Source organism: Porites lutea, chromosome 8, assembly GCF_958299795.1.
Source record: "Porites lutea chromosome 8, jaPorLute2.1, whole genome shotgun sequence".
Lineage (NCBI taxonomy): Eukaryota > Metazoa > Cnidaria > Anthozoa > Scleractinia > Poritidae > Porites > Porites lutea.
In genome coordinates, this window is record NC_133208.1 from 13,406,014 (window position 1) to 13,419,692 (window position 13,679).

The following is a 13,679-nucleotide window of genomic DNA, read 5'->3' on the forward strand; positions in this document are numbered from 1 at the left end:
ATTGTTAACGGTAAAGGTCAAGATAGAGATTTGTAAATAAATGCTGGGTGCACGAAGTTTCTTCAGGATGATAAAGCGCCCCCTAAATGCTGATATTGCATGAATATCCATGGTTGTTATACCGAAAAAAGGACTACATCTGATCTATGCACCCAGCGGGGGTACTCCGCATTTAAAGTGACTTGGATGATCTAAGGATGTTTTTGGGTCTTAAATTTTCGATTCCAGGAATTTTTGGGGTAGGAAAATTTCCAAGTATTTTTTGGGTGGCTTAAATTAAGTAGGGTTTTTGGGGGTATACAAAACTAGCTGAGGATTCGTGGTATAGTGCCCGCGTATCCCAACGGCGTAGTTCTGCGAATAAAATACAACCAAACTTGTTTTGCAGCTGTTTAATATTTAACGCATTACATTGCATTTAGCAATTTTTAAGGCTCGGAAATTCAGCACGGGATTTTTTGGGGAGTTAATTTTTGGTTCACGGATTTTTTGGGTTTTGTTGGAATCCCTAGGGATTTTTTTTGAGTTTTGATCTTTGCCCATATTCGATCATTCCCGTCACTTGAAAATCTGAGTACCCCCCCCCCCGCCCCCTGGGACTACGCATGCGCTAGTAACTTGACCATACCTGTTTTTATCAGGAAGTGGAGAGTTGCGCATTGGAGGAGCGGAGGGAAAAAAGCGGATGAAAACAAGAGGGAGTCCAAAGAAAAATTTAAAACAATGCTTTAAAGCAAAATTTTGGAGGGATAACAATGAGTATTATGGTGTTTTTGAATAAGGCCTATGAAGGAATGTTTGCTGACCTGTGTCCACGGGATAACCACACAAGAAAGTTGTTGAATCAGCGCTACTTCCGGGACTACTAAGATATGGGGAGCTTGCTTCACTCATCATTTCATCAACCAACTGTTAAGGTACAAAAACAACTTGAAGTTAAATGTAGACATTTACCTTCTCAGAAATGAAGGAACTAGCCAGGTTCTCAAGGTATGCTCTAGATGTGTGGTAAGGAACGTCCACATTTTTTTATCATGTTTTATTACAAAGATAATTGAACCAAAATTTGAAATTGTAACTGAAACGCCAAAACTGATGGTTAAACATTTGATGGAAAAAACTGCGAAAGCCTATGGCAACTCTGATTCTGCAAGCCATCGGCCAAAACGCTGCCCTTTCAGAAACCACGATCCTTGTATCGCCTCATGGAAAGGAATTCAAGACTGGATTTTGAACTCCCCACCGTGGATGGGATTCCAGATATTGGAATCCGAATTTTTGTTACTCTTGGATTCCAGATTCCAATTGTTGGCGGAATCCGGATTCCTTGAGCTGTTTTCCAGATTCCGGATTCCACGAGCAAAAATTTCCCTGATTCCGACATCAGAGGGCGACTTGTACCTTGGACGCCGCTATCAATGTTTTAAAGTTCATGCCGTTCAAAGACGTTATTTATAAGCGGCTAATCGTTGCAGTTGTTTCCTAGTGTCCGCCATCTTACCGTAACTATTTCCACGTCTTCGTCACTCATGCAGTTTCTGCTGGCTTTAAACACAGGAGACGAAATGTCATACGGTTCAAAGGATGGATATACAGGCTGAAATGGAGATAAAGATGCAAACTTAACTATTGAGCTGAGAGAATCAAATGAAACCAGGTCTTGCAATATGCAGTGTCTAGGACACTCTGTTCCACCATGACTTTCATATGAGAACGATACAATTTGATACTGATTTTTGTCTTCCTGTTTTTATGTGGAATAAAAGAACCTACGCTAGCCATGCAGTAAGAGCCTGAATATAGCTCTACGGTAACTTCCGGTTTACCGGAAATCATTATCATTTCGAAGTCTTTCTTCCTCGTGTTTGTTTTGTTTGTCAGGTTATAATATAAACAAGTTGTTTCCTTTAGTGATTAGAACGCCTTGATAACAAGCAAAATTGAATCGGACTGTGTATTATTGACAGCATCGAGGATGTGGTTTATCGCCGGTACCGACTGCCAGTGAGCGTTTCTAGAGCGTTACTAATAGACTTTCTAAGAAATAGGAATCTTTTACAATAATATTTTCCCCAGAAGGGCCATTGTCAAATGTCGGCCGCTCAGTGTGCTTAGATAACTTGTACTATATGGCTCTAAGAAATCATAAACGTATTTAGAAACAGAAACGATAGCAGAGCGAAGTACCCCGAGTGCTGTTTATCCTTGAAGAAAAGGTTACCTAGACGATTGCTTCTTCTAAGGGTAGGTAGAATTTTGACTTGATTGTTCGAAGAAATTTCATACATATGCAAGAAAGAATCAAGGAAACGATGAAGTGTCGGTAGACAGTGAAAAAATCAAAATATTGGTCTTTTTGATTTCGATTCAGGCCACTAATATTCAGTAAAGTATTTGCTTCTTAAAAGTCGCGAATACTTTAACCCAGTTTTATAACATAAACTTTCATCGTCGTTTACGGTTTAGTTAAAACGTTTCTAAGAATATCAGTTTCACTCATGCCTTTTCTCTTGCCAATAATTAAAACGTTACAACAGGTATTATTTAGAAAAAATTCTATCAGAATGAGGCAACATAAAGCCCGTATGCAGTTAATACGAGGAACCAACTGCTCGGCGACGGAGCCCGGATAGAAAGCTCCGGCTTCTCCGGGTCAATGATGATCGATTGGCTATTTCGAACATTGGTTATATTACAGTATTGTAATCCCTGGCTTTATAAATAACTTTTGAGGGTTGATTGAGCTTTCGTAAGTTATTTAAGAGCAGCTTCTAACTTACAAAAAAACACTTACTTTATCAAACAAAGGCAAAGAATATGTTTGTTCGTTTCGTTAATTTGCATATAATGTCCATGTGGCTTTTTGTAGCTTTAGCCAATTTTCTCAGTGGTTTAGACAAGAAAAAAAAATGTTGTGTGTGATGAAACCATTTTTAATAGGTTGTTAAATTTTGAACTAAGGCCACAACATTGTTTTTCCGAAAGTAGTGGTTCAGAATATGAAGGTACTGTTGAGCCTCTGAACCCTAACAATAACATAGTCGTTGGCACAATGTAGGTCCGTATTGCGTGTATGAAGGGGCTACAACAGGATTGAAGTAGCTGACGCGCCTTAGGACCAGCATGAACGCCCAAACAAAAGAAAGAAAGAAAGAAAGAGAAATGAAGACACTCTTGAGCAAATAATTAATTATATAAGTTGTAGTTTAACGAAAATGTCTTTTGTATGATGGGAAATAAAAGTGAAAGAAATATATATCAGTCATAAGGATTGAATTTTGCCCATGACAATTTAACCGAAAACAGCAACTGGATAAATAATAAATCATGCAAACTTACTTGAGGAGGAAAGGTAAAAGACAGATGAGATCCTGTGAATCTTGAGGGGTGACGAGGCTCACTCCCCTTGAGATCATGCTGCAACCTTAAACGATCTAAAAATGATAATAAGCGAACTCAATTGTCAACACCAACAATACCTAGTTATCAATCTTATCCAACTTTTAGAATATTAATTATGGATAATGATGCTGCACGTTAAACCAGTGGATGTTTCAAGAACCGCTTTGAAGGCGCCACAAGAAATTATTGTTTAGTAGCTTTCAATTGAATAGTCACACTAGAATTTTACCCATTCTGACTCAAATCACTCAAAAGTTAAAAGCACACAGACCATAGGAAGGTATTGCTCACAAGCATTTACTGATTTGAACTGTCCCGCTTTAGATTTTATCCACAGACTCAGTTGGGACCACCTTTTAAGGCGTATACAGCGTGAATAGTGTCACAGTACAGTACTGTTAGGTATCTTTCATAGAGTCATACTTTGAGATTTCATCCACAGACTTAAAAGTTAGAACCACCAAGTACAGCGTAATAAATGGTACCACAGGAAAGTGCTGCTCAGAAGCTTTCATTTGAATTGTCATACTGTTGGATTTCATTCCCAGACTCAAAAGTTGAAACCATCCGGCGTGTACAGATCATAAAAAGCACCACAGGAGTATAATGGCCAGTAGCTTTCATTTGAATTGTTTTAGTTAAAGGTTTACTCGCATGGCTTAAATGCTCGAACTCTCTGGTAAAACGAAACTGTACCAAAGGAAAGTATGGTTCAGATTTAATTTCAAAGTTGACACCTTAGGATTTCACTTACAGACACAAAATTAGAACCATCCTGTACAACATAACAGACAGCACCACAGGAGAGCACTATTCAACAGCTTTACACGATACGATTTCATGCACAGATTTAAAAGTCAGAACTAACTTAGCCTGTACAGCATCATGATAAACATCACCAGAGGAAAGTACCTCTCATTAGGTTTAACTCACTCCAGAATTTCATTCACAGTGACTCAAAACTGACATTCACCGACTGTGCAGCGTTATAAACAGCATCACATATACAGAAATGTACTGCACAAAACCGGGTTAGCCTTTATTTGAATGGTCAGACAAACTTTAGGGTATACAGTCTAGATTATAAGGATAGAACTATCTTGGACACCATCATACAGTAAATCTCGCGAGTAAGTTAGGCTAAAATTTGCCAGTTAGGCCCACTCTATGCAACCTGTTTAGGCTTAAATTTGAAACAGGTTCATATTTTCTAAAATCCATAACTAAGAATTCTGTACACTTAAGCAAATAAGATAAGATAAGATATCCAGGGTACTCTTTGGAGACATACGCGCCTTATCACTCCAACTGCTATGTCAGTATTATGGTTTGCAAATTTTATATAAAGAATAAGCTGAATACCACTAAATCAATATTAGCTTTTAGTACTTGTATTTTTTTTTTAGAAAAAAACCCTGAAGAACCTATTTACCTAGATAGCCTAAATTTGTACTAATTCAGTACCATGTAAAAACCTGTTTAGCCTAACTTGGGAAAATGCTGTTTCTTACTCACAGGTGTGTACTGTAGCATGTTATGTTAACTACGTGGAATCTCCAACCGCAAAGATCATTCATTAAACGATCATCTAATCATTCTTGTTCCCAACCTTTTTTTGAAAAGAAAAACTTTTCATTTCATAAATACCTAATAACCAATCTTATCCAGCCTTTTCTTTCCTTGAGGGGTTGCGTTTTTGTGGAGAAAGGGAAATGGTCAACCCGAAAACAAGTGTATTGTACCTCTAGTTAACGTGTTCAAGCAGAAAAAAGACCCCTTAGACGATATTTAGACAATTCTTATTCATCGAATGACGCGTGCCGGCATGGATTTTTATTTTTATGAAAGCGAAATACATGCTGACCGCACGGCACGTTCCATGAGGGAATTAATTCCATGATAATTCTAAGACGGTTGCTGGTTCAAGGTCATCGTTTGTGCAAAAAATGGAAACATCCACTCTTGTTTCAAACATTTTGTATTATGGAAAGGATGTAAAACTGACGTGACTGAGGTTATTTTCTGTCTGGTTCAAATCGTCCTTTCTGTTGTAAGAGAGATAAGCCTTGGACAGTCCTGCGTGCCCCTTGGTGTCATGCCCATAAATTAATTAAGTAAATTTTTTTTGATTTTCTTTCGTTCTAATAATTGACCAAAACTCTAACATCCCGAAATAACTGCTATTTGTAATTTTCTGTATGAGTTTACTATCGATTATGATTCATTTCTTCGACAGATTGAAAAATTTTATACCCCATCCATCACTTCATCAGCACGCACGGGAGAGTACGACTCACATTACTTAGAACGGAAAAATGGTTGTAAGGATTTCACATCGACCAAAAACATAGAGCCGTTTTTTAGACGTTATAAAAATACTAAAAACACGTGCACATTTGAATGGTGACATTTTATTGTTCCATCCACAAATTAAAAACTATTAAGCTGCACATACCTGGTACAGCATAACAAAGACAACTACCGGAAAGTACGTGCACGCATGATATTGATTTACGAAGGACGTTATTGAGTCACGCTCTATGCTTTCCCTGAATGCGCACCATACCACGCTGGGTCCACTCTTTACGAATTTCCCTGGTCGTTTTTTTATTAGCTTTAGCTCTGAGTTCGTTGGCAACTATTTGCAAACAAGACATGCTTTGTTTGTATAGGTGGTTTTTTTCACGTTACGTCATCGCCGCGCATGCTGGTGGACGGTAAACAAAAGATCGTTTGTCCATCAGCATTTGTTCATTTCACCATTGTTATTTGTGTCTCCCGAGATTGCATCAGAAACCACCTATGGGCCGAAAGAAACATGGAGACAGAGAATGGAAAACGCTAACATCTTCCTCTAACTATAATATCATTACGTTGCTAACAGTGAGCTATTATAAACTTAACAGTTATCGCATTCCGGTAGCATCTTTGGGTTCCAAATCCCTTACCTCTTCCTCGAACTGGCCGCATTTTGTAAATTGTGTAAGCATCCTTTCCACGGGGACAACTCTCTTCGCGAATCTCCTTAATATCTGGTAAGGCATTCAAAGCACATCTAAAATTTGTCTTCCACTTTCGAGGATCAGGGAGGTCCCTTCCTTCTTTGTATTTTCCTGTATATGTGGCCCAGGCTCTAAATAGAGCGGCATCATCTTTTTCAGACCAGCCATGCCGAGAGCCGTGTTTCCAAGGGATTCGAAAGGTTCGCTTCCTCGGGTCTCCTTCCCATTTTAAGCCATACAAGCCCGCATCGATCATCTCTTTGAGCCAGTCGCGAAGACGAAGCTTTTTACGTTGGTGCATCCTCTGAAAATGTTTAATTCAACAGTTTAGGCTAGACACCGAAGAGAATGCGGCATGATTTGGGTAATGCGTTTTTCAAGCATTTTATTTTGGAGAAAACCAGTTATTGGAAGACTCCGATCAGGGAGAGCTAACCTCAGCCCGAGCTAAAACGCCATTGGACTACTTAGTAAATTTGCATATCATTTCTTATAAGCTCAAACTTAAAATTTGCGAATGAAGCGTAACACGAAATAGATAGAGCATGATGGGGTCATCAGATGTTTGCAAAGTTTTCAAAAAACTTTACTAGTACTAGTAAATATATTTTTAGCAAAAAACTTTACCAGTGAAAGTTAAAGAGACTAATTCAATAAATTACATAATGTATACTAAATAAATGGACAAACCGGCAAAAACGAAATGACTTTTTAGCGAGAAAATGCATTTATTAGTATTTAAATAATATATACTAATAAATGGTAAAAACAGGCAAAAAAAGAAATGACTTTTTAGCGAGAAAATGCATTTATTAGTATTTAAATAAAATATACGAACAAATGGAAAAACGGACAAAAAAGAAATGACTTTTTAGCGAGACAATGCATTTATTAGTAGTTAAATAAAATATACTAACTAGGGATACCTTCCGACAAGTGCCAACGAGGCGAATTCGTTTATCTTTTGTGGTAAGTGCCTATTCAGATCTTCGCGATATGTATATATATATATATATTTTTTTTTTTCATAATTTTAGAGGTTTAAAATGGATTCCGCTATAGAAAAGGATGGCATCCAACTTCAAAACAACAACTTTGGCACACTCTAGGCTTTCACTTTTATTAAACAATAACAACATAGCCTGAAGCTTTGTTGGTAAATCATGAGCAAGTTAGCACTTATGTTTCATGGAAAATTCCATTGTATCAAAACTATAAACGTTAGAAAGAAAAATATAGTTCAAATAAGGCCTTTGACTGCTGAAATTAAAAATAATAATTAAATTCCGAACAGAGCGTCATCGGGGATAAAAAAAATATATTTCGTGTAGTAATATACACAAGAAAAAATTGGTGTAAAGTAAACTGTGTGAAAAGCGCAAGAATGGGGCGGAATGTATCAGAGGTATAAAAATATGAACTTGAATAAAATACAAAGATCTAATGAGCGAGTGTCACAGGACAAAGATTCTCTTGACAGGCATAATTATGATAGTCTTCAAAACAAAAGGTTCGCAAGTTCGTTGTATTCCTCACGGTAGTTTTGGGCTGTCTCAATGTAAATCGAGCTGCAAAAAAACATGCTGGTTGACAAAAGCTAAAGACATGAATAAATTCCCAAAAAAAATCCGCAAATACGTTGCATTCCTCACGGGAGGTGAAGTTTGGCTCAATGCAAATCGACCTGCGAAGAACACGCTGGTTCTGATATAAGTTTTGAGAATATAACCCTATTGCCTTGATCAACTACCGCTTAAAATTCAATTCACAAAGGAAAAGAGAACACGGAAGACCCTGGTTCTGAGTCGAGAAGCGAACACGCTGCCTCCTTATAAATGGAGCTGCAAAGAACAAGCTGGTTCTGACAAAAATTTTAGCGTAAAACCCTATTCCTTGATCAGCTGCTGTTTTAAACGCAATTTATAAAGCAGACCAGAGCACTAATAGCCCTTTCAAACGAGAAATCGTATTAAAGCTTGCTCACCTGTTGGGGCCTCTTGAACAGACAACGAACAGCTGCACACTGAATCACCCAATTTTCGGACCACGCGTTGTAAATACAAGACCATGACGTCACTACCCAAATTTGGGTTCTTACACCCAAATATGGTCAAAAATGCAAATTTTAGAGGGTTACGCAGAATTTGAGAGGTTTTGCCTACATCGTGCGGGATTATAAATCTGCCGCCGAGGCAACCTCGCTTCTTAGCTCGGTTGCCTCGTCAGCAATAAATGGAAAAACGGGCAAAAAGAAATGATTTTTTAGCCAGAAAATGCATTTATTAGTATTTAAATAATGTATAATAATGAAAGGAAAAGGCATTTTAGACAGAAAAGGAACGGACAAAACAGTTCGAAAGCAGGAGAGAAAGAAAGCCACTTTCTACTGTTCTTTTGTCTCACTTAACAGGAGGTACTTAGTGGAAGTTTCAATTGGTAATTTGTTCTTCCTGTGTGATTGTGAAACCCCGGTTTTGGCCGCACGTACCCTTTACTTCCTCCTAAATTTATAATATTTTTCCTCAGAGTCTCTATCTTTCGTGGGGTCATCAGATGTTTGCAAAGTTTTCAAAAAACTTTACTAGTACTAGTAAATATATTTTTAGCAAAAAACTTTACCAGTGAAAGTTAAAGAGACTAATTCAATAAATTACATAATGTATACTAAATAAATGGACAAACCGGCAAAAACGAAATGACTTTTTAGTAAGAAAATGCATTTATTAGCATTTAAATAATATATACTAATATATGGAAAAAACCGGCAAAAAAGAAATGACTTTTTAGCGAGAAAATGCATTTATTAGTATTTAAATAATATGTACTAATATATGGAAAAAACCGGCAAAAAAGAAATGACTTTTTAGCGAGAAAATGCATTTATTAGTATTTAAATAATATATACTAATATATGGAAAAAACCGGCAAAAAAGAAATGACTTTTTAGCGAGAAAATGCATTTATTAGTATTTAAATAAAATATACGAACAAATGGAAAAACGGACAAAAAAGAAATGACTTTTTAGCGAGACAATGCATTTATTAGTAGTTAAATAAAATATACTAACTAGGGGTACCTTCCGGCAAATGCCAACAAGGCGAATTCGTTTATCTTTTGTGGAATGTGCCTATTCAAATCTTCGCGATGTGTATATATATATATATATATATATATATTTTTTTTTATTTATTTATTTTTTTTCATAATTTTAGAGGTTTAAAATGGATTCCGCTATAGAAAAGGAATGCACCCAACTTCAAAACAACAACTTCGGCACACTCTAGGCTTTCACTTTCATTAAACAACAACAACATAGCCTGAAGCTATATCGGTAAATCATGAGAAGGTTAGCACTTATGTTTCATGGAAAATTCCATTGTATCAAAACTATAAACGTAAGAAAGAAAAAAATAGTTCAAATAAGGCCTTTGACTTCTGAAATTAAAAATAATAATTAAATTCCGAGCAACAGCGTCATCGGGGATAAAAAAATATATATTTCGTGTAGTAATATACATAAGAAAAAATTGGTGTAAAGTAAACTGTGTGAAAAGCGCAAGAATGGGGCGGAATGTATCAGAGGTATAAAAATATGAACTTGAATAAAATACAAAGATCTAATGAGCGAGTGTCACAGGACAAAGATTCTCTTGACAGGCATAATTATGATAGTCTTCAAAACAAAAGGTTCGCAAGTTCGTTGTATTCCTCACGGTAGTTTTGGGCTGTCTCAGTGTAAATCGAGCTGCAAAAAAACATGCTGGTTGACAAAAGCTAAAGACATGAATAAAATTCCAAAAAAAAATCCGCAAATACGTTGCATTCCTCACGGGAGGTGAAGTTTGGCTCAATGTAAATCGACCTGCGAAGAACACGCTGGTTCTGATATAAGTTTTGAGAATATAACCCTATTGCCTTGATCAACTACCGCTTAAAATTCAGTTCACAAAGGAAAAGAGAACACGGAAGACCCTGGTTCTGAGTCGAGAAGCGAACACGCTGCCTCCTTATAAATGGAGCTGCAAAGAACAAGCTGGTTCTGACAAAAATTTTAGCGTAAAACCCTATTCCTTGATCAGCTGCTGTTTTAAACGCAATTTATAAAGCAGACCAGAGCACTAATAGCCCTTTCAAACGAGAAATCGTATTAAAGCTTGCTCACCTGTTAGGGCCTCTTGAACAGACAACGAACAGCTGCACACTGAATCACCCAATTTTCGGACCACGCGTTGTAAATACAAGACCATGACGTCACTAACCAAATTTGGGGTTTAACTTTCACCCAAATATGGTCAAAAATGCAAATTTTAGAGGGTTACGCAGAATTTGAGAGGTTTTGCCTACATCGTGCGGGATTATAAATCTGCCGCCGATTCAACCTCGCTTCTTAGCTCGGTTGCCTCGTGGGCAATAAATGGAAAAACGGGCAAAAAGAAATGACTTTTTAGCGAGAAAATGCATTTATTAGTATTTAAATAACGTATAATAATGAAAGGAAAAGGCATTTTAGACAGAAAAGGAACGGACAAAACAGTTCGAAAGCAGGAGAGAAAGAAAGCCACTTTCTACTGTTCTTTTGTCTCACTTAACAGGAGGTACTTAGTGGAAGTTTCAATTGGTAATTTGTTCTTCCTGTGTGATTGTGAAACCCCGGTTTTGGCCGCACGTACCCTTTACTTCCTCCTAAATTTATAATATTTTTCCTCTGAGTCTCTATCTTTCGTGTGTTGCAGCCCTATACAAGGTAATTTAATTATTGTAACTACTCAGCTCGTTTAGTTCTATTTGCTATTCTGAGTACTTTTTTGCCTGATCTCTTTTAATTTAAGCTGTTCTTGTAAGTTTTAAGTTGGCAAAATAAAAAGGTTGGTTGGTTTGTTGTTGTCGTTGTTGTTGTTATTCCGGTGGGCGGGATCTCTAGTCTACCCAGAAGAAAAGCTGTGTTTTTTCTCAGTCACGCTGTTCGCTTCCACATTTCCCCTTCCCCGGCCTAGTCCATTTCTGTGCAGGTAAGAAAAATTAAAGGAGGCTGGTTTTTTTGGTGCATTAGAGAACGGGATTTAAAGAAATGTAAAGAGACGTTAATTGACCTCTTTTGAAATTGCGTTATTTCCCATAAACGTTACCCTGTAACAACACCCACCTTTTGGAAACACCAGACAACTTTGAATGGCCATGAAAGAGGTTAAATATAGGCTTCACAAAATGCGCTCATCCCCATTCTTCCGTTTCGAATTCCACAACCAACAACACTGACTAGATATGAACAACAAGAGATCAGAACAATTATAAGGCAAATACCCTGCACCCATGTAATCATTAAGAACTTTTAAATATAACGGGGCAACGAATGCAACCAGGAACAAAGCTGTTACTGATGTTTGGGTAAACGTGAATCTTACTTTGCTGGTCCATAAATGTAATCAATTGTCTCCCGGGGTCTTCTAGAGACATCGAGTAAAGCTATATTTTTATTAGAGTCTATATCTGATAAATTGTAGAACGTTTCGTAATTCCATTGTCTTTTCTGGGCGTGGGAATAAACGTAGTCGCCTTGTTCCATTTAGAGTTCATAAATCTCGCTAGCGTTCAGAAGTCACACAGGTTTTTGCTACGGGAAATGAGAATCTCGCTAAAAAGTCACGACTTTTTCGCCCGTTCCAAAATTTACTAGTAAATAGTGTCAAGGTACTAGTAAATGAAAATCTCGCTAACAAGTCAAGCCTTTTTCGCCCGTTCCACCATTTACTAGTAAATAGTGTCAAGATACTAGTAAATGAGAATCTCGCTAAAAAGTCACGACTTTTTCGCCCGTTTTACAATTTACTAGTAAATAGTGTGTCAGACACTAGTGAACGAAAATCTAGCTGAAAGGTCAAACCCTCTGCCCATTCCACAATTTACTAGTAATTAGTATCACGATACTAGTAAATGAGAATCTCGCTAAAAAGTCACGACTTTTTCGCCCGTTTTACAATTTACTAGTAAATAGTGTGTCAGACACTAGTGAACGAAAATCTAGCTGAAAGGTCAAACCCTCTGCCCATTCCACAATTTACTAGTAATTAGTATCACGATACTAGTAAATGAGAATCTCGCTAAAAAGTCACGACTTTTTCGCCCGTTTTACAATTTACTAGTAAATAGTGTGTCAGACACTAGTGAACGAAAATCTAGCTGAAAGGTCAAACCCTCTGCCCATTCCACAATTTACTAGTAATTAGTATCACGATACTAGTAAATGAGAATCTCGCTAAAAAGTCACGACTTTTTCGCCCGTTTTACAATTTACTAGTAAATAGTGTGTCAGACACTAGTGAACGAAAATCTAGCTGAAAGGTCAAACCCTCTGCCCATTCCACAATTTACTAGTAATTAGTATCACGATACTAGTAAATGAGAATCTCGCTAAAAAGTCACGACTTTTTCGCCCGTTTCAGAATTTACTAGGAAATAGTGTCAAGATACTAGTAAATGAGAATTTCCCCAAAAGGTCATGCCTTTTTCGCCCATTCCACCATTTACTAGTAAATAGTGTGAAGATACTAGTAAATGAAAATCTCGCTAAAAATTCATGCCCTTTTGGCCCGTTTTACCATTTATGGGTAAATATAATTTATATACTAGTAAATGAAAATCTCGCTAAAAGGTCAAGCCTTTTTCGCCCATTCCACAATTTATTAGTATAATTTACTTATATACCATGAAATGAATTTCGCGAAAAGTCATTTCTTTTTTGCCCATTTTTCCATTTATTAGTATACAGTAATATTGAGAAAATCAAAGAAAAAATATTTTTCACTGTTAAAGAATTTTGCAAAAACTTTTTTTACTAGTACTAGTAAAGTTTTTTAAAAACTTTGTAAAAATATGAATTCCCAGCATGATGTAAGGTGTGGCCCCGGCATGGAAGTTTATAAAACGAAAATCATTATGGAGATTATTGTAATCATGAGTCAGTTAAAGGAATCCACACTCACAGTTTTCCCCGAAAACGCGTGACAAAAAAGCAATGGAACTCCGCAACACGGTAAGCGTGGACGCAGTAAGAAGCGTGCCATCCTGCTTTTTAACACCCAAGTGACCAATCAGGACGCGGAGCAGCCCGTTGGCAAAAAGCCGCGCATGACCTAACGTTACCTAAATACTTGCAGCTGTTGGCTGTTTGTATTCTCGCACAAAAATGTTAAAAACAGTTATGACAGTGGTTACATACTTTCGAACCTACTATAGTTGTGTGCGGTATTTTTATTCTGCAAATGAGGGCTTAGTTA

The 13,679-nt window shown here is 37.1% G+C and overlaps 1 long non-coding RNA gene across 1 annotated transcript; it reads right to left on the bottom strand.

Annotated features, from left to right (window-relative positions):
* Positions 1-3,296: 3,296 nt before the first annotated feature.
* On the bottom strand, positions 3,297-13,443 carry LOC140946377 (uncharacterized). Its single transcript, XR_012166843.1, has 3 exons — positions 13,386-13,443; positions 6,351-6,708; positions 3,297-3,434 (listed from the first exon to the last, which is right to left on the bottom strand). It is a non-coding gene; the product is annotated as an uncharacterized lncRNA (long non-coding RNA).
* Between the last annotated feature and the right edge of the window lie 236 nt (positions 13,444-13,679).